At 40.7% G+C, this 26,470-nt stretch overlaps 1 long non-coding RNA gene across 4 annotated transcripts in view; it reads left to right on the top strand.

The window, feature by feature from the left end:
- LOC139440383 (uncharacterized) overlaps positions 1 to 26,470 on the top strand; it is a 238,925-nt gene that overhangs the window by 211,971 nt on the left and 484 nt on the right. For 3 of the 4 annotated variants that reach the window (XR_011650604.1, XR_011650601.1, XR_011650603.1), the window contains 2 exons: positions 22,320 to 22,436; positions 24,544 to 24,621. This is a non-coding gene — a long non-coding RNA (uncharacterized lncRNA). The remainder of the gene's footprint in view (positions 1 to 22,319; positions 22,437 to 24,543; positions 24,622 to 26,470) is intronic. The other variant, XR_011650602.1, reaches the window with a different exon arrangement.

Here is a 26,470-nt window from a genome sequence, read left to right as displayed (position 1 = left end):
AAGGCCTTGCCCTGAGTCCTCTCTGCCCACCTGCCCATCTCTGCCCCTCCTACCAGATGAATGTTTCTTCTTTAACTTCTTGGTTGTCAGACTTCCATACAGTTAGATTTTCTGGAAGTTCTGGTTGTTTGGGGGTTTTAAACGTGTTGTTGTCCTTTTTTGGTTGTGTGAGGAGGCACAGTATGTCTACGTGTGCCTCCATCTTGGCTGGAAGTCCTGCTCCAAATTCTGTGTTCATTTTAAAAGAACCATGACTGATATGAGATTTCCTGCCAGGCCCATGCAGTGTCTCTCTTCAGGGTCTCCTGTCAGGATCTTTGAGGTGAAATGAGATGCACATTTTAACTGTAGTGTGCTTCACAAGAGTCCACACTGAAGTCTTGTGCGCTGGCTCAGGGCTGTAGGCTCCCTCCTGGCTCTGCCATCCACCTGCTGGTGACCTTGGATGAGTCTCATCCTGCTTTCTGTAGAGTGGAGGTGGTAATCCCTGCTCAGCTCACTCTTGGGGCCGCCCTGAAACTACAGGTGTGTCTGCCCCCATAGTTATTTTTTCTTTAGTCAGATGAAGATGTTTCCCCAAGCTGTGATGACAACTCTCAGACGACGCTCAGAAACCTGGCAGCAGAAATGGAATAAAATTATTTCCACTCTGAAAGCCTCTCCAAGTTCTTGACTCACTTACCTAAGGACATAAGGGCAAAGCCCTCTTGAGTGCTTTTGCTTTTGTTTCTGTCCCTTTTCTTTTATGAGGCAGAGTGGCAGACACCATCAAGGTTTAATCATTTGTAGCATTTTAAAAACTATACATGTTCTTATATGAATTTTGCCAATTCCACAAAGTGGTATTGAGTCCGGCATAGTGAAAATCTTCAGCTCACAGTAGATTTTACTGTACAGTAGTCATGAATATGAAGAATACATTTGAATACATCTGTTCCCCGCTTTAGTTATTAGGCCCAGGAATCCAGGTACAATGTAATGTTTCCATGAACATTAAGACATGGACTTTGTGGGAAAGTCTCTGTGCTGTATTATGTATGTGACTATTTTTTAAAATATGAAATATGGAAAATGTAATGATTGCTAAGACACACTAATCATAACAAAGTCAAAACACTATGCTTTACGGAAGAAAATCAGTAATTTATCTGGATAATGTGGGGGGAAAAGCCACATTCACATGAATATCCAAGTAATTCCTACTTGAGGGTTTGAGGGCTTTATTTATCTAGATATCAGGCTTTGACCTAATGCTCTGTACAGCTAGGTAATGCCTTCCGTGGTGGAAATTTTTAATCCTTTCAGGGTGATTTTTAAAAAAATTTTGTAAACTATTAAGTCATTTTGAGTGGAATCTGATAGGCAAAACAATCTAGTAAGTTGTGTTTCACATTTTTGTGACCAAGCCAAGGCATAGCCTCCAAGTAAAAGTATTAACTGTCTTATCTAGCTCACAGCTGTCCCGGGAAGCAATGGAACGATGACCACTATAAGAGAGTGGAATAAGGGAACAGATCCTAAGCATGCTTTTTTGAAGCGCAATATTATTGATGTGTTTGAGTTTTCTTTGTTTTAGGTTTTCTTTCTTTCCTTTTTTTTTTTTTTTTTGATCTTATCTCTTCTTTTCAGTCATACCTCCCACTAACTTTTTACACAAAAGTAGATCCGAAAGTTTTTTTCTTGAGAATTTCTCTGGCATCTCTTACCATCACTGCCAATCTCTTGTAGCATCACAAAGCCAGTTAGAAATTGGTGCTCTGTGAGCAGGAAGGGCAAGTGACGTTGTGCTGGCCTCAGCTCACCAAACACCCCCTCGAATACAGTGCTCTTTGTCCCAGCTGCTCCTCAGTATGCCATTCTAATGTCATCCTTGTTGCCAGGTGAAATCTTCAAACTACACAGCTAAGGGAGTGGGAGAGAGGAGTCCAGCTGGAGCCTCTTTAAAAGCAGTAGTAAAGTTAAGTCTTGAGCAGTGACAATGTCACTCTGGAAACCAATTTATTTCAATCTTTTCTGGAATTTCCAAGAGACAGAAGTGACTTATAATATCAATGCTATGTTTTATGAGACATTAATTAATTTTTTTTTTTTTTGGTGTGGTGAATGCCTCCAGTGCTCTGCCTACCATTTCTGTGTGGCCCTTCCCTGGCCTATGTATGCTTTTGTTCCAACACCTAACAGCACGGCTTCCTTTGCAGGACTGCTAGAGTGCTCCTGAGATTTTGCCCACACAGTCAGGGAGCCAGAAGTCCCCCTGGCAGCCCTCAGCCTGTGACTGACTCATGCAAGAACATCGGAGGCATAGCTTCCTTGCCCCAAAGTCTGGGCAAACCCTAAGATGGTGAGAACAAAATGAGAGCCAAGGAATTCTACTTTCTCTTTGTCACTCATCAGCCCAATACTATTGACCTTAAATAACTTGTAAAGAATATTAATAATTATCCCTTGTCATCTGTTATATAAAGTTTTGCTCATACTAATTCATGTGAATGCATGTCAAAAACATATCATGGATTCCCTATAAACAGAATAATGTACTTAAATTTAGATTCTGCAAAAGATAATTGAACATCTATCCCCAGGTATAGATTGTTAGCAGTAAATTTTGTTTGTTCTTCTCCAATTGTTGAGAGGAATGCCTCATTCCTATGAAGGTCATTCAGCCTTACAATCTATTACAATATATATCCCAATCTAGAATTCTACATGGCAATTGGAAATACAAGGTCCAGAGTTTGGGTGATAGCTAGAGATTAGAGCATCGTTCATTCTAGGAGAGAAAATGTACATGGATCATAGGAGAGAATGGAACCTCAGGGAAGGGTCTCAGGAGGGCTGAAGTAGATTAGCTATAATTAAAAGAGAGTAGATAGGAGAACCTACTATCTAGAAGAAGGTAGCATCACAGCAGATGGAAAGAAGTGTTTCTGAGAAGATGCATCAAGAAAGCTTATTTCTTCATGATCAAAGGCAGTACTGGTCTACCTCCTTCATATCACAAGGGCTGCTCCGCACACTGCCACCATTGCTGCTGTATCCCCAAAGGACTCTGGGGTTCCTGATTTTATCTTCACACCCAACACTTCATGTTTCCATGACACTGTATCTGATAGTAGGAAAGATGATTATCACCTTTTCTGAAATTCCTTTGGCAGTCAGTCTTCTCTGGTAAATGTTATCACAAGCCCTGCAGAGTCACTGATATGTAAGGCTCATGGGTCTCTCCTTCCTCTTTACTTTGGCTCGTTGGTTCTTCACATTTGCACACCAAGCAGCAGCATCCATTGTAGCAGCAGTGCAAGTTGAAAAGAAAACAGTGAACTTTAGAAAGAAGCAGGCACTTGATATAAATTAAAAAATGTAGTCAGTGTCTTAGCATTTTTCCTGGATTTGCATCAAAAGGGCAGGAATGTTCTGAAGAACAATCCTCTTTGAGCTGCTATCTTCTGGTCTTGTCTTGCCCTTAGAAATGTTCACATTTACAAGTTGCACCAGATACCATCAGATCTAACTCTCCCTGGGGCCCAAAGATACTCTTCTTTTTGATCTTTTATTTTGACCATGGAATTGTTTTCACAGAGTTCATCCCCAATAATAAATTACATTCCAATTCCTTGAGTCAGAGCAAGGTTTTGACATGCACACTGACATCAGGATTGCTGTTTTGCTAGTTTTGCCTGGAGATGGGGAACTCCTAGAGATTAATTTAAAACATCTCAAAACCACATGAACATGAGACAATGAGGAATGGTGATGATTGAAAGATGGTTTTCTGGGCTTTGAAGAATCCTCATCTGAAAGATGAAAACCACTTGCTGTTTTCACTTCACAAAAAGAAACAGAGCTAAGCACAGAGATTTAAATGGGAAGAAGAAAGCACTGACCGTGAAGGCTGATATATGGTATACAGTAGAAATGGTTCCAAAAGCTAGGTGTAGAATTTTCTGGGGAGGTGTCAGAAATTGAACAGATTTGCACTGGTCGGGGACAGTTTGCATAAAGGAAAGTTAAGTCATCTCTATGTCCTTTCCCGAAGATGCAATTCAGGGGTAACATTGAATCATGATGAGAATCTATCAAAAATAATTCAGGGAAAAGCATTCACAACAGTATAGACACTGCTTTTTCATGCTCATTCAAAATTAGGTGGAAGCAATTCTAAACTTTATAAAAATTAAAGTAAAACAACTGATAAGTATTACCTAAAATATATGCAGAAATTTATTTCCAGTGAGATCTAAAAACTACATGATACCGTCACCTCAATTAGACTCATAATATAATTTGCAGGGTTTCTATTTTCACATTTAGAAATTGTTATAGAGCCTGTAAGTCAGGACTTGTACTAGACTTTGAATATACAATGATGAGTGAAGTAAAGTCTGCCTTCATGAAGTTAACAGTCTTCCAGAAATAGATGTTAAACAAGCAAACAAACATATTCATTAAAAATTGCAAAATTCTAGGAATTTTACTATGATGGAGAATAATAGGGGAAACGGAATAATCAGAATCAGCCTCCTAATTCACGTATAGCCTTTGGGGTTATACAAAAGGACCCAAAATGTTATTTTAATGTAATATATTAAGTGTAGCTATATGAAATAGCTATTATTTGGCCATATTTAAGCTGCAAAAATGGGTATTTCTTATGGTCCAATCTATTAAAAAGAAATTGAGCCTTCATCACTAAACGAATCAATTTGGGCAAATTAGTAAAATTTCAAATTAACAAATTAGTAAATTCTTTAGACATGCACATGCAAACAAACTTGTTGTATAATGTCTTTTCACTTTTCACTAAACACCTGAAAACTGGCAAAATCTGGGACAAAAAGAAAAGGTTTGAGACAGGACAGATTTCTATTGGTGTGTTCAAGATGAGAAAACTGAGACCTAGAGACATTAAATGACTTAGAGAAATCGTACAGTGATTCCATGAGGTACCAACTGTCCAAAACCGTATCTCACAGCTGCTTCTCCCTATTATGCTTTTCACTGTTATTTAATGGACTGTACTTCACTTTAGGCTTTTTTCATTATTTTTCCTTGCCCTTACATTTTTATTTTTAATTGAAAGATGGACTTGCCCAATTCTGACTGAGACTGCTACATTGGTCAAATTCCAAACTTCTTTCTCCTCAAAAACATGTAGCCACAAACATGTTCGTGATCCCCCTAGCCATTAGGGATGCCCACTAACCTGAGCACTGGCCATGGAATGTGTGTGGAAGTGGCATGCCATTTCCAGGTCGGGCTCAGGAAATCTTTCCAGATAATTCTCCACACACTTTCTCCTTCCACATATGCCAGTGAATGGAACTGTATCAGTTGAGGTCTCCCAGAAAAACCAAAACCACTCTGAGTACCTGAAACAGGGACCCAAATGCAGATAAGTAGGTACACCAGTGATGGAGAAGTGGAGAGTCAAACCAAGCCACCTGGATATCTACGGTGAGCTAGGTCTTAGAGAAGTTGAAGCCACAAGATGGAAAAAACCCTGAACCTTGGATGACTATATGGAAGGTAACCAGACCAGAGCATCTGTCTGAATTCTATGGGTTAAGTAATTAATTTTAATTATATTAAGTCATGAGATTTTTTAGAGTTTCATTGTTGTTGTTGTTGCAGCTAATATCACTTACCCTAACTAATACACTGACATTGTCGATTTTTAAGCTTCCTTTGTTGGTGTTCCATAGGCATAGCCTGAGTTAGAAGGTGTATCACTTTTCTATGGATGCTATAACAAATGGCTGCAAACTTGTGGCTTACACAATGCAAATTTATTATCTTGCTATTCTTCAGGCCAGAAATCCAAACTGAGTCTCACTAGGTTCAACTCAAGGTGCCAGCACAGCTGTGCTTCTTTGGGAGGCTCTAGGAGAGAATCTGTATTCTTACATTTTGCAGCTTCTAGAGACTGTCCGCATTCCTTGGCCTATGGCCCCCTTCCATTTTCAAAGCTAGTAGAGTCTTTCTGCACAGTGTCATTCTGACTGTGAGCCTTCCATGTATAAGGGCCCTCGTGATTACAACAGGCCTAGACCAACTAGATAATCCAAGATAATCTCTTTATTTTAATGTCAGTTGATTAGCAATCTTAAATCCGTCCACAGCCTTAATTCCCCCTTACCAGGTAACCCGAAGTACTCACAGGTTGCAGGGATTAGGTCGTGGGCACGCAGCGGGGGATTGCATTATTCTCTCGACCGTGGAAGGATGCCTCAAATATTGCTAACTGAGGTGGAATTTAGCCTTAAATTTAAACTAAGGATGAGCTTCTTTTTTCTTTTTTTACCCAGGTCTTAATTATGTTCTGATATCTCTCAGAGTAAAAATTAGTTTGCCTCACATATATGACATGCTATCAAGTGTCTTTTAAAATAACTGAGAATATTTACCTAGCATCACACAGTCATTATATAATTTGTACATTTTTTAGAGTTTTCCAAGATAGAATTTGACCACACTTGAACCACATTTCAGAATAATCGCATCTATGGGGGAAAAAAGTCAGAAAAGTAATGCTGTAAACATCTTTACATCAGGTGAGGTCATTGGGAGGGTCTACCTGTGCATTTTTCAGGATTCTCAAGTGGAAAAAACTTTTATCTGTGTGTGTGCTCATATGCATAATTATACATGCACATGCATTCACACATAAGAAACAAACCTCCCCTCTCCAAAAAAAAAAAAAAAAAAAAACCACCCAAATTGGGGAGGGGGTGGGGAGAAGGGACTTGAACTGAAGTTATAATGAGAAAAGACACTGCAAAAATAACATTGTGGCTTCTGTGGGATCCCATATTTATCCTCTCAGATGCTTCCAGAGCAAACATAGTCCATTTATAAATGAAAGGAGAATTTGCTGTCAACCTAGAAGCTCCACCTGAGACCTGGGGAGGAAAAGCCCCACCCTTGCTCACCCTGACTCTTTTAGTCACTTACCTCATTGCCTGGAGCAAACACCACCACCCCCACCCACAATCAGGCTTGGTCTCTGAAAATGTAGGTGTGGCATCTGAGCTCACCTCTGCAGTACAGAAAAGGAGAGCATTCAGTATTTAAATCTACTCAAGAGAGACGGTTTCACCATAGTCATTTTTTTCCAGCCTCAACAATTACATCTGAAATGACATTCAACTTGAATCAAATATCATATTTCCATGTGCTGTAGTCTTTGAACTCTGGAACTCTACCTATGTGACTCAGAAGTGACCTGGGTACCACAAGAAAGGTGAAAAGGGAAAGTGAGTAGTTAAAAGAAAGATGCGTCTTCTCCCCCCACCTACCAACAACCAATCTCACGAAGGGTCAAGAATACAGTGGGAAGAGCAGGAGGTTAATAATTAGGCAGACATGGGTTTGAATCCTGACTTCATCATACTGCATGTCTGACCACAAACAAATTCCACAAACCCTCTTTTTCCCCTGTATCCAATCTTACAGATGAAAAAATCCAGGACCTTTTGACCTATGCCTTACCCATCTATTTGCCTGGATCCCTAGCTAGCCTCTGGCTCAGTGTGTTAAACGGGCCATGAACTTATGTATACATTTTGGCTTCTGACTCTTGACCAGCTATCAACACTTAACTTAGACCCGGGTTCCTGGATTTCCTGTTTTACATATATCCATGCTTTCCTACACATATCCATGCCCCAGCGCAGTGTCCCAGGGCTAGCATGCTAAAATAATGGAGGGAAAGAGAAGACACAGGGGAAAAGAGGAGATACTGAAAGTAAAACACCTTCTGCTTTATTTATCATTTTTGTCTAGAAAGGGACTTGACCAAGAACACCTTGAGTTCTGATTTGTTTGAGCTGATGACTTAATATATAACCTTGAGGAAGGTTATTTGAGCTTGTGGTCTAGCTTGCCCTACTGTAACTGTGGTATAAAGCAGAAAGCTCGATGCTAATGCTGAGCTGCACATTCCAAGAAAAGCCGCTAATCCTGAACTGATAAATAATAAGTAAAATTAGCCCTGCTAATCCCTAGTTGCTGTGGGCTTTGGTGATATACTCATGCTGTTGAAGTAACACTTTTAAATCCTTTTCTTAACTGTATTTTGTGCTGGAAAACAACTTCATCAGTCTCCCTATTTATGGAGCTAATATTCCCCTGAGTGGGATGGGAAGGGACTTGGCATAGGAGTTAATAATCTGGATTCTAGTTCCAACTCTGCCACTCCTTAGCTATGTGACTTTGGGCATTTCACCTCTCTAGGCCTTACTGTCCTCATCTCTAAATGAAAGATTTGGGCTTTAATGATCTCTGAAATTACTTTAAGTTTCACAATCCTGTGCAACCCAGAAAATAAGTAAAAGCACCAGTACAAGTAGGGCTTGTGCTAAAATGACACCAAAAACAGTATCTCAGCTATGAACTGGCAAAAGGGACCCTAGAATCTCAGTGCTGTTGCTTTTAATAATTCCTTTCAGCCCTCTTAGCTTCCATTTCTTTATCTGTAAAATAATAGTTTGAGCAAGAATATGTATAAGCGTCCTTCTTTTTTCTAAGGTCTTTATGATTCCTATGTTTCCATTAAGTATAAAAAGTCTATTTGCCTGGCATAAACTATGAACAAATTTTCACATCTTTGAAGAGCTAACTCTAAAGAGGCACTTGGAATTTGGGTGAGAGAGGTATAAAACCTTTTCACCTTGTTAAGAGTTTTTCTACCTAATAAATTTCATGAGGAGAAACATGTATTTCATTATTGATTGGATGGATGGATGGATGGATGGGTGGATGGGTGGGTGGGTGGACAGGCAGGCAGATAGATAGATAAATAAAAGGAGAGAGAGAATTTATAATAGAGGGAGACCAGAAAAGAGAGTGACCAGCATGAGTACTACGTGACTCAGACCATGGCGAGAGTTCATCTTTGGTGAAAGGTGGTCCCTAATGCTCCAGTCCTTGGCCTTGTTTTATTTCTCACCTTTTCCAAGTTGCACCCATGCCCCAGAACTTGATCTGCTAGCACCAATATAGAGCCAATATCTGTAAATTGATTGTTTTTACATGAAACAGTCAAATTATCCTCAGAAGAGCCTGTCCATTAACACTGAGAAGAGTTAATTTCTTAACTTTATTTTAAAATATTAGTTGGAGTTAGGTTAAAAATCACAGTGCTTAAAAGTTATGATTCAAGTTTCTATTATTTTTCAACAAGGGAAATTGTACTCTGACAGAGAAAGAAGGAAGGAAGGAAAAAAGGAAGGAAAGAAGGAGGGAAGGAAGGATAGAGAGAAGAAGAGAGAGAGTGAGAAAGAAAGAAAGAGAGAGAGAGAGAGAGAGAGAGAGAGAGAGAGAGAGAAAGAAAGAAAGAAAGAAAGAAAGAAAGAAAGAAAGAAAGAAAGAAAGAAAGAAAGAAAGAAAGAAAGAAAGAAAGAAAGAAAAAGAGAGAGAGGAAAGAAGGAAGGAAGGAAGGAAGGGAGAGGGAGGGGGGAAGAAGTGAGGGAGCATGTCCTACTTCTTGACGAGAGAGCATGTGAATACCATTGCCCATCTCCAATAAAGGCTGTCAGAGATAATTAAAAGGAAGGTATATGTGAAAGCACTTAGCACAGGGCCTGGACATGGCTAGTGCAACCTCCTCCCTTCCTTTCCTCCTTCTGCAAATGGATTCCTAGACAATCCTCAAGATGATCCTAAATCCTGAAAGCTCTAAATCCTCCCACTCATAACTCACTAGGCCTCTGCTCTTTTAATAAGGCTTCATAAACATCTGTATGCCTCACATACCCGCAGGCTGTTCATTTATTTGGACTAGTGTCTAAACAGATGACAGGCACCAGACATGCCGAGTCAAGATTCAGCATGCTTTAAGGATTCCTGCCTTACACGGGTCTATTTTTAAGTTGTGAGCTCTGAGAACACATTGTATACGGAAATGAGTACTGTGTGTTCCCTCTCCCTTGGTTTGGGACCTTTTCCATCTCCTTCTAGGACAGTGAAGTTCCAAAGACAGGGGTGGAGATCAGCGTCCTCTGTGGGGCATACTTGTAAAACTGCTGTTGGGCCCCCTGAGTTTGGGGCACAAACTGGCAGTTACCTCACCTATGCCAAAGATTATTGAGCTCCATTTTCTCAGTCATTGATTCATGCCTTACTGGGTTTTTTAATGGTAACTAAAACTGTCAAATACACTATGTCTATTTCTATGTATTGATTTACGATAACATTAGCTTGTCTACTTCTACCCATCCTTTTTATCACAAAGGATTGGAATGCCTTTGAATTAAACATATTGTAAATTTAAAGTAACAAATCAAGGTAGAAAAAGAAGACTGAGAATGCAAATGTACCAGCTGTAAGGGTAAAAGCGGCTCCGCTGTGCCTGGACAACCGTGCCTGGACAAATGTGCCTGCTCAGTCGTGGGCCCCACAGCCAGGGCCGCGAACTTCATCAGAGAGGAAGATGTAGGCTGGTGTGTAGAAAGGAGGTAAAACTATCTTTAGCATGAAAGTTTAAACGGAATGTGCACAGACTTTTACATAAGAGATAAGGAGTTATTTGTGGACCAACTCCTCGCTGCATTTACAGCAAATTAAAAAGGGGGTTTCAGATGGCTATTTTTTATGGTAACTTTCAATAAAATGCTCAGAGCGTAAGATTAAGAACAAATTGGAGAATGTGTACCATTCAGTTTCCATTCTGAAACATCCTGGAAATACAACTAATCCAAGGGAAGCATGTGGGGTGCTTAGGGAAGTGAACAGCCATGTCTCATCTCTTAGATAATGTACCTTCAGCTTCCCTTCTCACAACTTCGCTGCTGAAAAAAAGATGTAAGAGATCCTACTCTCAGACTAAGGCCTACGGACTGGGCTTCTACCCCAGAAGCTTGGAAAGTCAGATGAACAAGCTTCACTAGGAGCCGGGCTTGCGCTCCCGTCTGAATCGAAGACCACCCGCCTCTCTGCAGAATTTGACTGCATCTTCATATGAGGGCATTAGGTTAAGAATCTTCAAGATAACCCAACTCTGCTCAGCCAAACTGGACTAGGCTGAGATATAAAATCTTTCTATCAGTGCAGGCTTTCCACATACCGTCCCACTGAAGACCTACGCGTGACTTCAGGAGTGGGCTCTCGGGCCTCCCTGGTGCATATCCCTCCATCTTACTGCTCATAATACTTGGGTTACAATCAATCATTTCATGTTTTTCCTTCCCTTCAGGCAGGAGAAGCATAGGCAATAAGTCTGTCATCTTTTTTATTGATATCCTCTGTGTCTAGAATAGTGCTGAATTTATTATCAGTCTCTAAACCCCATTTGCTAAATGATTGAATACATGGATAAAGTTGCTATTTTTCAATGTTGTTTCATAACATTTTGGTAAATGATCATTCTACTCTTCAGGAGTGAATTCATGTAGTGTGTATGTTGGATGTAATAGGTGTAACATTATTTAATCCCTAAAGACACCCTATGAGAAATACAGTTATTGCATCCACTTTACTAATGAGAAAACTGAGGCACCGAGAGAGTAAATAGCTCCCCAGGGTCGTGCTTGTGGTAAGTGGTGGAGCAAGGGTTCATTCTCAGGCAGTCGGGCTCCAAGTTCCACAGTCTCAACCACCACATAATCTGAGACCTGTGACCAAATTATCTTTAAGAGTTTTAATAATTTCACTCTCCCACAGCCTACCCACCTCACCACACTCTTACTCACTTTTGTTATTGGTAACTCATTTTTTAAATCTGCTATTCTTTGATAAAAAGTTAAGATTAAGTATTGTTTCACTGTTTATTAGTTCCTCATATTTCTTTAGGAAATTAAAAGCATATGTTTTAATTGATGGTGATAATGGATAAAGGACCAATAAATAGACTATTGTTCAGGGTGGAGCAGTAGGCCTAACTAACTACACTGACCAGAGTGTTGCCCTTGGGGAGTAGGAGGCAAGGAGGAAGACACCAAAGGCAAATGTCTCTCTTTTAAGGTGGTCATTAATTCATCTTCCAAGTCAGTGCTCTTCATAGAGGAAAGGGGCACTGTAACTAATAATATCAAGACAACAGGCATAAACCAGGACTATCCCAGGCACACCGGGATACAGGTCCACTTTGCCTGTTTTTTCACCTTAGCATCAGGGTGATTCTAGTTCCAAGGTGTGGTGGCTGCCACTGGTTACCCCAAACAGTTTGATTCAGCATATCACGTGGGTCAGGCTCATTTTTTACCATTTCAGGCTCTGCACAACTACTTGTACTGCCCCCTCCGATGTGCCCTCTTGGGGGACACGCCTACTCCAATGGTGTTGCAATTGTTCAAAATATTTTTTTATAGTTTCATTTGGCATCGCCTTCTGAACCAGTTAATGGCTTTTTTAAAAAGTCAATCTGAATACATCTTGCTAATCTTTTTATTTCATTTAGCTCCTTGCATGGAGAGACACTCAAAAAAATTTTGCTGAATTCCGTGAAATGGAATTAGAGTCTCATTTTCAAAATTATCCCTCAGAGGATGAAGATTCATTATCATTGAGTCTATTCAATAGGCCACAACTCAGAAAAAAGACTGGAAAGAAATACATGTTAAGTATACTTATCTCTAGGTTTTAGAATTATAACTGGAAATTCAGAAAACTATCGAGAACAAGACAAAAATCAGAGCTTTCAGTATGAATATGTATTACTTTTAAATTTAGAAAATTTTTATTTCATTTCATTTTTACATAGTATGTCCCAGGTAATTCCAAGAAGAATTTCTCAAATAGATTACATAATATTACCATTTTGGGACTATGTGTAGGACTTTCAGTAGTGATTACTTTGAAAGGGACAACACATTTAGATGAGGACATTCTGTAATGTTTGTTGAAAAAAAAATCCACTACTTTATAATCATGCTCCTATTTTAGCTATTTTCATGAATATAAGTCATGACATGGATCCTATGAGGGACATGATTTTAAAAATAAGAGAAATAAACATTTAAGAAGTGAGCAGATGACACTCTGGGTCAGGGCAGGCAGCCAGCTGCCGGGGGAGTAGCCTCGAAACTACACTCTCCCCTAGAACCAGGAAGCTGAGAGGCGACATCAGCTCATCTGGTTCTGCCCGGTGATAAGCAACATGGACATTTGCGGGGCCGGATGTGCAGGGACTGAGAACAGGCTTCATCCTTCCAACTTTATGGAATGAAACGAAAGCATAGACGTCCCGCGACGAGCCTCGCTGGCAGTGGAATGAGAGACTGTGGGGCTTTCAGACCAGGGCATGGCATGGAGAGGGCACAGACAGAGGGCCCACATCCATACACATGTATTTCTGTCAACTGCGGGACCAGCTAAAACAGCCACACCCACAACACAAACTGCCCTGAAACCAAGAGCTAATTAAACACAAACAGAGTTGTTATCGCTCACCGCTGGACGGAGTGGTGTATGGGAAGGGTGTTCTGAGCAAGTGTCCGTGTCAATAATGAGGCTTTCTGTGGAGAGCTTTCTTAAACTCGCTGATGGGAGAATGGGGACGAGAAGAGGGGCAGGGCCCTGCAGCTGGTGGCCGAGGACTCCAGGCCATCCACAGGCAGCAGTGATGTATATTGAAATATATATCACCCCAAAATGGGGGCCGTTTTACCAGCTCCCTTTGAGCCAGGGCCCCGGGAAGGGAGCCGTGTTCAGAGCAGATGTGACTGGTGCTTTCTCTGTGGCTGAACGTGGGGCTGGGCTGCGAAGGAGGTGGGGACAGTGGGAAGCCAACACTGGTTCCCCTCTCCCCGTGGAAAGGAGAAGCGTGCTGCCCGTTGTAAAAAGAAAACATTATAAAGTGCCTGTTTATGTGCTGAAGTAATTTCTAATTACTGGAGGCCGAGGACGTGGTCTGCTGTGGTTAAAGGAGGGTGCTGAGCCCCAGGACAGGGACCGTGCTGTTCTCCCTAGTGCCCTGCGCCTCCTTGTGTGACTGGCTGAGAGTCGTCACCCACCCTCCTCCCTCCTCCAGCTCCCAGCTGGAGGGTCGGGTAAAATTTCCCACTCATTCAGCAGTTAGTGCCTGGTATTCTCAAGCCCTTTAAAATTTTAGACTAATGAATAGTATCCCCTTGAGGCTGGAAATGATTATTATGAAGATAATGATGCTTTTAGTTGACGGTGATCGGAGGCAGCACAGAGCTGAAGTGATTTCCCTCCCGGGGCTGGACTCCCGAAGTGGGTAAGAGCTAATCTTGGGCTATCACCACTCCAGGCCACACCCTCAGACCGCACCTGGGAACTCACAGGGTGCTTTGAGGATAAATGAGTTATTTACTTAGCCTTTGGAGCAACTCAAAGGAGGTGTTAAAGAAATACAAAGCGTTTCTAATACAGATGAGGGCTGTGTTTTCACGAAGCCACGCTAGTATTCCTCATCCCTTAGCTCTCTGCGCCAGCAGAACGCCTTTCTGAGCATCTCTCCACTGGGGACTGTCACAACGACAGGCTGGTGGAACCGGATTGAATTATTGCTCCCTCGTTTTAGCTAACTTTTCTCAGTAAAAACATACAACATACTCCTTGAAAAAGAAACTTTAAATAATTGAAAAGTATATCTTGAACAAGCTGGTTACCAGGTGCCAGTAGTGGACCAGTGGAAAGTGGGACAGTGGTCTGGGGATCCCTGGGGGGACTCAGATGGCCATGGCAATGAATGGGAAGGCGGGGGCCAGTGCAGGTGGGGGCCTGGACCAAGTACGTGCACCACCACGCCTACATATATTAGAAGGCAAGAAGCCTTGAAAGAAATCCTGACCCCACCATGAAGGTACACAGGGACTATTGGAGTTATATCCATTTTTAGGGAGTAAGGAACTCAAGTGGACACAGGTGAAGCAAATAACTGAAGCAAACCTGTGAAGCCAGTTAGTAGAATTAACAGGAATGGAGCCCAGGTCTTTTGATAGCCAGTATCTACCCTCCTGCAAGTTGTACCTGGACGGCCAGAAGTTCCCACTAGGAGAATTGAGCAAAAGGAAGAAGCAATTGAATCCCATTTTATTGCTGTGGTAATGAGACATTTACCTGTTTGTAGGAAGAGCTTGATAACATCCTGAAACTGTTTTCTGAGCAACAAATTTAAATGTGTTGTCAAAGCTCTGTTATTCCGCGTCACTGTCTGATTCCACTTTTATGAAATTCAAAAGCAGGCAAAGTAGATCCATGGTGATAGCGATCAGAAGGTGCCTGAGAAGGGAACCAGGGAGCTGATGGGAAAAGGGGCCCAGGGGAACTTTCTTGTTCTACAATCCTCAAAACATCACAGCGAATACCAAAAATAGCATGTTGCATTGTATATTAATTAAACCTCAACAAAAATATGAAACAAGATGAACCAAACACCATAAAAATAAAAATTAGACTATATTAAAACTGTTACTCTTCAGAGGCATGAGGAAAACACTCAGGGAAGTAAGCCTCTTCGTCTTCCTGTTGCAAGGGGAAATGTTTTTCCACCTCACTGCGCCACGTATCTGTCACTTTTTATCTCTCACTGTCGCTAGAGAACAATGCCATTGGCAGATACAGTATGATTAGCAGGCAAAACAAAAATATTATTACTGGAAAAATTGGCACTTTTTTCAGCAAGATTCTTTCCCAATCACAGCATTTTCTTTCCTCCTGTCCTCTGACACTCCACTCTGTCTACTGCTGATTTTTTTAAATAAACTATGTTCCCGAGCGCTGTGTGTTCCCGTTCTGCAGTGCTCTAGCTCAACAGGGTTACTTCTGAGTAAAGGAAGCACAGACTTGGTTTTGTTTTTGCTTATTTTTGCTCTGCTTTTGAAAAGTTTTACACTATCTTGTTAGTCTTTTTTTTAAATCAATGTATATCATTTTCTGTTCATATGGAAAATAAACCCTTGTTGTAAATCAATTTAATCCCAGAGTTAACCACTATTCACATTTAAATGTACTTTCCCTGTATAATGTACAATTTTTTCTCCTTTTCCCACCTCCACCCAGCCCCATCCTCTCCCCTCCCGCAGTCAGTCCCCACACCGTTGTCCCTGTCTGTGGGTCAACAGACATATTCTTTGGTTAATCTCTTCACCATCTTTCATCCAGTCCTCCTCTCCCCTCCAGCAGCTGCCAGTCTGCCCCATGCATTTTCCTTTGTTATGTCCCATAGTTTAGATCTTGCTGCATACTCAATTTTTCACCTTTTCAACATAACATCATAGCCTAAAAATTCTCTGACGCTGTTAGAATTACTTTCTAATGCAGGATATGCTTGAGAATAATTGCTCCTTTCTTTTTGAATTGGTCAAACAATTCTGTCAACTTTCAGTTGATAATTATTTCCGTTTCATCAATTAATAAATCAGTGCCAGTCAACAACATTTTTTCAGGTTCCACGTTAATCAAAATTAGATAAAATTTGTCCAAAATAATAGGCAGGCTGTGAATAACTTGAAGGCAAGTATAATATTTCCTCCATCTTTGAATTCTCCACAGAACCAACACATGATAGAATAAACTTGGAGCCCTTGGAGACTGAATGAATGAATAAACTAAGACTGTTACATAATATTTCCAGGAATCAAAATTTGAGAGGTAGGTGAATAGAGCCCAGTACCTATTACTTACTTTCTAGATGTAACATGAACTGTGCTGAGGAGTCTCAGCTAAGTGGAATAACTTCCTGACTCGTTCTTTCCTGCCCTGGATTTGTTACTCACCTTCTAACACCCACGTGAGCTGTTCATCGACACTGCTCAGCAGACTTTGCTTAAACCTTTTAGATGTTCTCGCCATACATTTCTACCTTTCTTTAGCTAGTTATCACTGAATAGAAGTTGAAATTGCATGCTTTGTGATGTCCCTTTGTATTATTATATCAGTTGGTTATTATCTGAACATCATAGAACTGCATTTTGGAACAGAAATTCAGGATATTCTAGAGATTCTTTACTCATAGAATTACCAAATCTTAAAAAGAAGACCTAAGTGATTATTTATTTCAAGATCTAATTTTAAAGAGGAGGGAGGAGGTCACTGAGCTAACCAGAACTGATGTAGCAGCGTTGTGGCTTCCATTCTTGATCATATGACAATACACTGCTTCATGCGGACCCATTCTATGGTTCATCAAGAGCAACTCATGTTGAGGAACTATTTCCACTTTTGAAAGAATTAAGAAGATCAGAGTAATGTGTAAATATATAATGTATCTGGACTTAAGCACATTTGATAAAATATTTTATATTTTAGTTTTTATAAAAGAGCAATATAAATGGAATGCTGGAAAAATTATCCTTTTTTAGTCAGTAATGTTATTTGTTGAACTTGCAAAAATAATATAAATACATAAATATGCATAAAGCCTAAACGTACGGTTTAATGAATTATAAGATACACACATGTAAAACCACCAACCAGTTCAAGAAATACAACACTGTCAATTGTAAATTAGGGCTGGTAGGAATGATGTCTGGGGATTTTTTTCTTGCTTTTGGCATACAATACACCTAGCTACGCTGAAGACGCACATACACTGTGATTCAGCAATTCAGCTCCTAAGACCATAACATACAGGGTGTGTCGAAAGCCGGTTTACAGCTGTTGGCATGGAAAATAATACAATAATTAATCAATAATGGTACGGGAATAAGCTCTGTGTTTTGCATACTCACAACTGCTCACATTCTTTGCCCCGCCCTATACATACATCTTCAACTTCAGTAGATAGTGTTTAGAGTTTTCCAAAATGGTTGCACCAATTTGCAGTCTCACCAGTTATGTATGAAATTTCCATAGATCTGCGTCCTTGCCAAATGTGATAATGTTGGGGTTTTAAATTTTGGCCAATCTGGTTTGTCTGTATCCCACAGTAGTTTTGATTTGCATTTACCAATCTTACTTACTAGTAAGTAAGATTGAACAAATTTGTATATGTTTATTAGCCATTTGGCTTTCTTTTGTGATGGGCCTGCTCAAGTCTTTTGCTTACTTTTCACTTAGGTTTTCTAGAATCTTTTATATACCCTGGTATGAGATTCATTAATTGTATGTGATGGAAGTATCTTCTGCCACTCTTTTTTTGTCTTTTCACACCCTTAATGATGCTTTTTGGTAAGCAGAAGTTTTTAAACATAGCCAAATTTAGCAGTTCTTCCCTTTATGGTTAGTGCTTTTTGCATCCTATATAAGAAATCTCTGCCCACTCTGATGCAATAAAAATATTCTCTGGTATTAATATCTGAAATGTTTCTTGTTGTGCTTATCAACCACACTGACAGACATTAAAGCTTTATAACACAGTTGTGTATATGGTAGAACAAGTCTTTCCTTCCTGACTTTCTTCTCCAGAAGTTTATTGGTTTTCTGATATTGGTAGAGTAACAGAGGGAAGGAAGGAAGGAAGGAAGGAAGGGAGGGAAGAAGGAAAATGGATCTCTCAGAACTCTGCCATCTCTCTCCCCCTATCAAGAACATTGAAATGAAGATGGAAATTGGGGGGTTATGTAGTATTTTTTCTAAACTCTTCGGTTTAGTACTCCTCAATTTTAGAATCTAAAATATTCAGCTCAATCAATAGTCCTTCTTGAACATCTGCGATGCATCGACCTTGTGCTAGGTGTTTTGAAGGAGTTGGAAGAGAGTCTAAATTAAAATCAAATATTTAAAGCTCACTTATTTATTTTTTATATTGTTTAAGCTATATCAACTGTGAGGATTAAAGATAGCACTGAATTTCTGATTTTACTATTATTTTACCAGAAAAGCAACAGCTAAATTCTTTTTGAATACCCTAGCCTAACAGAACTTAACCCTTTATTCAATCTGGAATTTTTTTAAACTGAACAAAAATAAACACAAAAGCATATCCCTATAAACTACTTAAAATACTTAGAGAGCACAGGACTCAGGCACATTGGCTGATGCTAGAAGTGACTCAGCCCTGTTTGTCAAAGGCTGAAGCATTAGACCAATCGCACAACTTTTGACGGGTATCTTGGTGACCCTTACAATTGATATGACCAGCAATAATTGTCTATACCGCCTCTTGTAAAATCCTCAAAAATTTTCTTCAGAACAAATATATCTCAGAATATCAATGTAGAAAGCAGAGAGAAATAAAGCTCCTCTAACTAATAAGCGAACACCCCCATCCGCCCTCCCTTTTCACCACCCTTAGCCCCTGAGTTACATCCAGGGCAGCCTTGGGATCCATGGAGGATCCTAAAATGGATTACAAAAAATAAATGCTCCGTATCAGAAATGATGATCTGAACTGATAAAATGAAAATGAACCGTAGTTTAGAAGCCAGCTTCATTCCTTCCCTTTGGCTTTGAAACCGATGCCGACGCCCGTAGATGGTCCGTAACGACTAGAGCGCTCACCTGTGGAACCTAGAGAATTCTGGACTCTCTAGAGGAGAACGTCTCCAAGGAGGCCCGGAAGGTCCACTTGGGAATGGTTTGGGGGGGGGGGGTGTTGCTGTTGTTTTTGTTTTGTTTGTTTTTCTGCCTATTTCTTAGTCTAAGGAATACTTACAACAATTCCCGTAAATCCCTGGTTAGAGTAATCTCCACTCGTAGAACGGCATCAGAACCTTGTTCGTGCACCACTGCAGAGCTCACACGTCCCAGGCAGACGAGGACCGAGCTACACGTCATCTGTCTTTCCTCACACAGTGAGAGAATCACTGGCCTGCGCTCTAGATCTCGGGGCTGATGATTAGGTGGAGCTTCACAGAGCAGCAGGCGGCAGGAAAGAAAGCTTCTTCCCAAAGAGGCTTTTCCAGCACATTCAGGAGAACCTACAAACACGCATCCAGGTGTAAGGCCTGCTGGTTGAGTTCCCCAAAAGAGTGACCTTACTCCAGTCTTCCACATCTCCCAGCTCAGGGTGGGCCTCTCACCATTCCCTGGACCTTTTTCCTAAACCAGGGGTGGTAGGTGAAACTGAGACAGTGTTAACACCTGTGTAGGAAAAGCGAGAAGAAGTGAAGAACAACGGAGAGTACAATAAGGATAGGAAAAGAAAAGGACAAAGAATCAAGCGAGGGAGCTTGCTCACTCTTGGAAACGTAGCAACTTTTCCTTTCAGGTGGCGCCTCATTCCCCCTGCCTCCAGGTGGTGGCAGTGGTGCGCTTTCTGCCTCACCCCGTGGGCGGCAGTCAGCAGTCTCCCTAAAACAGGAGGGCATCTGGGAGGTGCGGAGAGGAGACACACTTGGCTACCTAGTGTTGGGTCTGCTGAAACAAAGCGTCGTGAAGGACCATTCTTTTGCAATGCATTATCTTAACAAGGATGTGGCGATCTGTGAGCAAGGGAGGAAAACAGGAAAGGGATGGGGACTATAATGGAATGTAGCCTATAGGGCGGAGCTTTCAGACATTGATCAGGAAGATACTCCAGTTTCTTAAGCCAACCTTAAAGATGGTTGGATTAGACTACTTATATCCAAAAATAAGCAGATTGGAGCCACAAACACATAGGTCGGTTTCTATCATTCTCAAAAACTCATATAGCCCAAAAAAATCTGTATAAACGCCCCCCACTCTGTTTATCTACATGGTGCCTGATTTTATAGATGGGAAGGAAAAAAGCATAGAGAGGTCTGCTGACTTAGGCAAGGTCACCTAGCAAGTCAATGGTAAACTTCCCTGGACTCCTTGACTGGTGACAAAGATATAGCTGCATGACTGTTTGACTCTCACTGGAAGAGTTTTGGGGGTTAAAATAAGAAATTGTCTAACTGTACCATAGGTGCTTTTGCACACGTCATTTGCAAATAAACATTTTTTATGTGTTTCTAAAACTCAAGACGCAAATATAGAAATGGTAAATTAGTAAATATAGTAAAGTACAAAGAGACCAGCTTGAGTTTTCAAGTGTTCCAGGAAAAATGGTCACTAGCCTTGTTCATCAAGCAAATGTATTGCATTATGGCTTACAATAAGATGAGTAGTATTTTGAATACTTCTCTTTTGTGATTCCACGATAAAGCTCCAGAGAAACAATTTCAAATGGACACCAGGAAAATATATAAAAACATTGGTCTCGGAGACACACTGGTTTCCAGATCCCCCCTAGTCTGTATCAGACCATGTCATCCTGTGTAAGCCACGTAATGTCCTCTCTCTTAATCTTCCCCAATTTTCTTCCCTGTAAAACAAACTTCAACTGGATTAATCTTTAACTTCCATCTGTCTTCATCCAACCATCATGCTTTTCCTGAAACCCTCTTTGCAAGCAAATGTTCCACCACCTGAAAGCACATCTACCCAGAGCTGCTTCCTCATAATAATTTATCCTAAGACTAACGTCTAAGTGGGAAGAAAAAAGCACCAGGTAGGTTTGAAGTACCTGCCTGCCCTTGACTTTTCTTTGTGGCTTTTCTCTGCAGCATTTCAAGGCCACTATAACACACTGCTGCAGTCAGTAAACCAAAACTTGGACCAGCAGTGTCCATGGGGCTAATATATTTTACTAGGCATCTTGTTTAAGTACTCAGCATTTCCGTTGGGACCTAGAACTCTGCTGTCAACTCCAAGGGCTGTCAATACTCTAGGAATGAAGGTCTGTTTCAGGAATGAATGTGATGTGAGATCCTACCACCCAGCTTCAGTAAGCATGACCAGAACTCCCAGGGAAAGTGATGGTACATGTTTCATTCAGCAAAAGTGACCTTTTTTTGTGGGGGGCCGATATGCACTGGTCTTGGGTAATACTGTACTAAGCTAACACAAGCTGTACTGCGTAGGTAGTTTATAGGAGAGAATTGTGTCTATGAAGGATTTGAGTTGATCACTACATAGTATTCATCCTAACAGGGGAGCACATACACCTCGGAGTTCACAGAGCAGTTCCGTCCCGGGCCGCTGATACCACCTTGCTCATAGTGACCCAGGTTTCCTTCCTGCTCCATGGCTTTGTGCTCTCTGCAACCATGAGATCACAGACTGGTGCTGCTTCATGTTCATCCTGCCTGAGTCTTCTGATTTAATGAGAATCGGGCAAGCAAGAGACAAGATTCTGTTCTGACGTCTGGAGGTCCACATTTAGCCACAGGATCTGATCCAAATATGGTTGGATATTTATCTGAACAGCAGACTAATCACATGAGCACAAGTGACCCAAGATGCATTAATGACTATCTATTAAAAGTTTTGTGGCATTTTCTCTCTTACAGATAATACAGTAAAAAGATATTTGACAGAGTCTTAGAAATGCACCGGCAAAGTGAAACCAAAAGCACATGTAAATTGTTACTGTTTGGATAATGGGTTCATTCAGGGTTTCTCGGAATTCACATACCAACACTATCCACACTCACCGTCCCTTTGGGCCCCATTTCCCTCTTTTACAGAATAAGCCATGTCCCTTTAAGATGGAAAGTTATGGAAGGAATGTTTACAGGCCTTTGATAATTTTGATTCTCTGGAACCCTAATGGAAGTATGAGTGACTGATGGCCCCAGAGCAAGGTAACCTGAAGCTCACTAGGCTCTTCTACCCCTAAATTGTGGTCAGAGGTTGTTGGTTTTTGAGGTTTTACACAAGTAAACAAGGTGCATTTTAACCCTTTCCTGCTCCCAGCCTTCCTGAAACCTTGCTTTTTGGGGGTTCTGCTTTGGTGAAAAGGGTAAAATAAGCCATGTAGGTGGTCCCCCACTTTGCATTACAGCACCAAAATGCTGTTGTCTCCCCAGCGCCTTTTTTGCCTTTTGACTGAATGGTGGGGTGACACTGATTAACAAAATTATACAGGATTCGGGGGTGCATTTCCACAACACGTCATCTGTACACTGTATTGTGTGTTCACCACCCCAGGTCAAGCCTCTTTCCATTATTCTATTCTACCTTCCCCCATCCTCATCCCCCAGGCAATCACCACACTGTTGTCTGTGTCCGTGAGTTTTTTTCTCTTTCTTTTTTTATGCTCAATCCCTCTACCCCACTCCACCCCCAACAGCTGTCAGCCTGCTCTCTATATGAGTCTGTCTATTTTGCTTGTTAGTTCAGTTTGTTCACTAGATTTCACATATGAGTAAAATCATGTAGTATTTGTCTTTCTCTGGCTGGCGTATTTCACTTAGCATAATGCTTTCCAGGTCATTCATGCTGCTGAAAAAGGTAAGGTTTCCTCCTTTTTTACAGCCAAGTATTATTCCATTATTTTAATGCACCACAGCTCTTTATCCACTCATCTATTGACAGACACTTGGGCTGCTTCCAAATCTTGGCTACTGTAAATAACACTGCAATGAACATAGGGGTCCATATATTCTTTCAAGTGAGTATTTTGGGATTCATCAGATATATTTTCAGAAGTGGAACTGCTGGGTCATAAGTCAGTTCCATTTCTAATTTTTTGAGCTAACTCCATACTGTTTTCCACAGTGGCTGCACCAGTCTGCATTCCCACCAACAGTGCACTAAGGTTCCCTTTTCTTCACATCCTTGCTGGCATTTATTGTTTGTTGATGTATTGTTCATAGCCATCCTGGCAGGTGTGAGTGGTATCTCATTGTGGTTTTAATTTGCATCTCTCTGACCGCTAATGATGTTGAGCACCTTTTCATATGTCTATTAGCCATTTGTATGTCCTCTTTGGAGAATTGTCTATTCAGGTCTTTTGCCCATTTTTTAATTAGATTGTTTGGTTTTTTGGTGTTGGGTTTTAGAGATTCTTTGTAAATTTTGGATATTAACCCTTTATCAGATGTAGTAGTGAATGTGTTCTCCCATTCAGTGCGTTATCTTTTAATTTTGTTGTCTTTTCCTTTGCTGTGCAAAACCTTTTTAATTTGACCTAGTCCCATTTGTTTATTTTTTCCTTTGTTTGCCCTGACTGAGGCAATATATCAGAAAAAATGCTGCTACAAGAAATGTTCAAGATTTTACTGCCTATATTTTCTTCTAGAATTTTTATGGTTTTGAGTCTAACACTTAAGTCTTTAATCCATTTTGAGTTTATTTTTGTGTATTCATTTTTTTTGTATGTATCTGTCCAATTTTCCCAACACCATGTATCAAAAAGATTACCTTTAACCCATTGTATGTTTTTACCTCCTTTGTCAAATATTAATTGACCATAAAAGTGTGGGCTTATTTCTGGGCTCTCTATTCTGTTCCATTGATCTATATGTCTGTTTTTATGTCAGAACTATGCTGTTTTGGTTACTATGGCCTTATCATGTATTTTGATATCAGGTAGTGTGATACCTCCAACTTTGTTCTTATTTCTCAACATTGCTATGGCTATTTGGGGTCTTTTGTGGTTCCAAATAAATTTTTGGAATATTTACTCTAGTTCTGTGAAACATGCCACCAGTATCTTGATGGGATTTGGTTGAATCTATAGATTGATTTGGGTAGTATGGACATTTTAATGATGTTAATTCTTCCTATATATGAACACAGTATATGTTTCCACTGATTTGTGTCTTCAATTTCTCTCCTCAATGCCTTATAATTTTCCAAATACAGGTTCTTTACATTATTGGTTAAATTTATTCCCAAGTATTTTATTCTTTTTGAAGCAATTGTGAATGGGATTATTTCTTCTCATTCAAATTCTCTCCTCTTTAGGTGCTCCAAGGAAGTGTTTCCTGACTCCCCGTCCAGTGCTTTTCAAGTGCTTATAATGCAGGTCTCTTTGCTCAGCAGGTAAAGCAGATAAAATATCCATTGAAATGTAGGAAGAGGGCCCAGAGCAGCTCCACTTGATCTGTCCTCTGTACTTCTCCCCATCACTCCACAGCTGCCCAAGAGGGGGACTCATGAACCCCCAAAGCTGGCAGAGCTCCATTTGCAAACTATCATCTTACTCAAAAATATTTTCTTCCTTCCTCTGGACTCCTGTGTTACTCACTGTTTCTAGCATTCATTCATTTATTCATTCATTCAGCAAATATTTATTGAGTGCCAACTACAACTGCCTGGCACGTCATTATGCTCACACAGCACCGTGGGAGAGGCCCTGCTGCCTGCCACTCGGGCCTCTTCGGCAGCCTTCGTGACATCACTTCCTTTATTGCAGTGAAGTGTTTGATGTCCGAACATGACACTATACTTCCTGTAAACATGTTTACAGTTTCTCAGCCTCTTTCAAAGAAAATTCATGAGTCAATTAACAAATATAATTTAAACATCTTTGTCCTGGGAAACCAACCCTTGAGAACTTGAAATAACACAAACGTTCTCCTGCTGGCAAACACATAAGGGGGCTCATCACATGGCATTCCAAGCTGCCACTGAAAGAGACAAGGCTGAAGGGCCACTTCCACCCTTTAGGTCAGAGGTTTTCAACCTCTTCCACCTCGTGGCACACATAAACTAATTTCTAAAATCTTGCAGCACACCAAAAAAGATATTATATTTTTTTGCCAATCTAACCAAAAATGGGTATAATTTTGATTCATTCACACCGGATGGCTATTGTTGTGTTAGCTATTGTGATTTCTCTTATTTGACCATCTAAGGGAAAAAGCAGTGTCCCTGACTGAATAGTCAGGTAGTGCATGTTTTAAAAATTCTTGTGGCGCACCAGCATGCCACAGCACAGCGGTTGAAAATTCCTGCTCTAGGCTACAGATACCTGGCTAAGCAAAGAAGGCCCAGGGCAGGACCCTGGGAGTCTAGGGATATGAGCACAGAGGGGCCTAGTCCCCAGCAAAGATTTGACAAACAGCACATTGAATGGCTGAATTCTGTGGCCTCAGAGGGGTGTCCTCTGTCCTCCAAATTTGTGTTTTCTGAAGTCATAGAAATCATGGCCTTCAGCAAAAGGAACAGGGAGTGACAAAGGACACTAGCATTCTTTAATGTCTCAGAGAAAGCATGAAGAGTTTGGTCGTTTGAAAGATTCCAAAGAAATTCTTGAGGTGGTTAGGCATGGGGAGGAATGATAGTGGAGAAATAGGGCTTAGGCAGCAACACTCACAGTTAATTTCCCTTTGTGTGTGTGTACTTTTTTCATCTTTGGATGTGGAAATAACTTCAAACATTCAGAAAAGCTGCAAGAATGTCACCTATTGTCAACATATTGCTTCCATTTACATTATCGATTACATTTCTTTCTCTCCCTTCTTTTCTTTTTTTTGTCCTCTTTCTTTTCTCCCTCTCTGTCGATAGACAGATAGAATCACACACATGTATAAAATTATTTTTTGGACCAGTTGAGAGTAGGTTGCTTGCATCACACCCTCTCACCCCTATGTATTTCAGTGTGTTTTTAAGAATATGAACATTCACATAACCACAGCTCTAACTTCACGCTTCCTAATTTCTCACGGCGACTGCATTCATCTTGGCATTGTTTCCCACAAAGATGACCGCTTCCTGATTAATATCTTTGGAGCTGATCTCGTGTTCTGACTCTTCAGCATTTTTCAGTGTGATTTACTATAGTGAGTGAAAAGTCCAATGTGACACCAAGTTCTTCCTACGAGCTCTTGGCTCTGCTGAGTTCCCATTATCCCCTCCACCAGCCACCTCCAATAACTGGGCTGTGATA

Source organism: Desmodus rotundus, chromosome 1 (genome assembly GCF_022682495.2).
Source record: "Desmodus rotundus isolate HL8 chromosome 1, HLdesRot8A.1, whole genome shotgun sequence".
Classification (NCBI taxonomy): Eukaryota; Metazoa; Chordata; class Mammalia; order Chiroptera; family Phyllostomidae; genus Desmodus; species Desmodus rotundus.
This window is presented reverse-complemented; position numbering and strand designations above follow the sequence as displayed.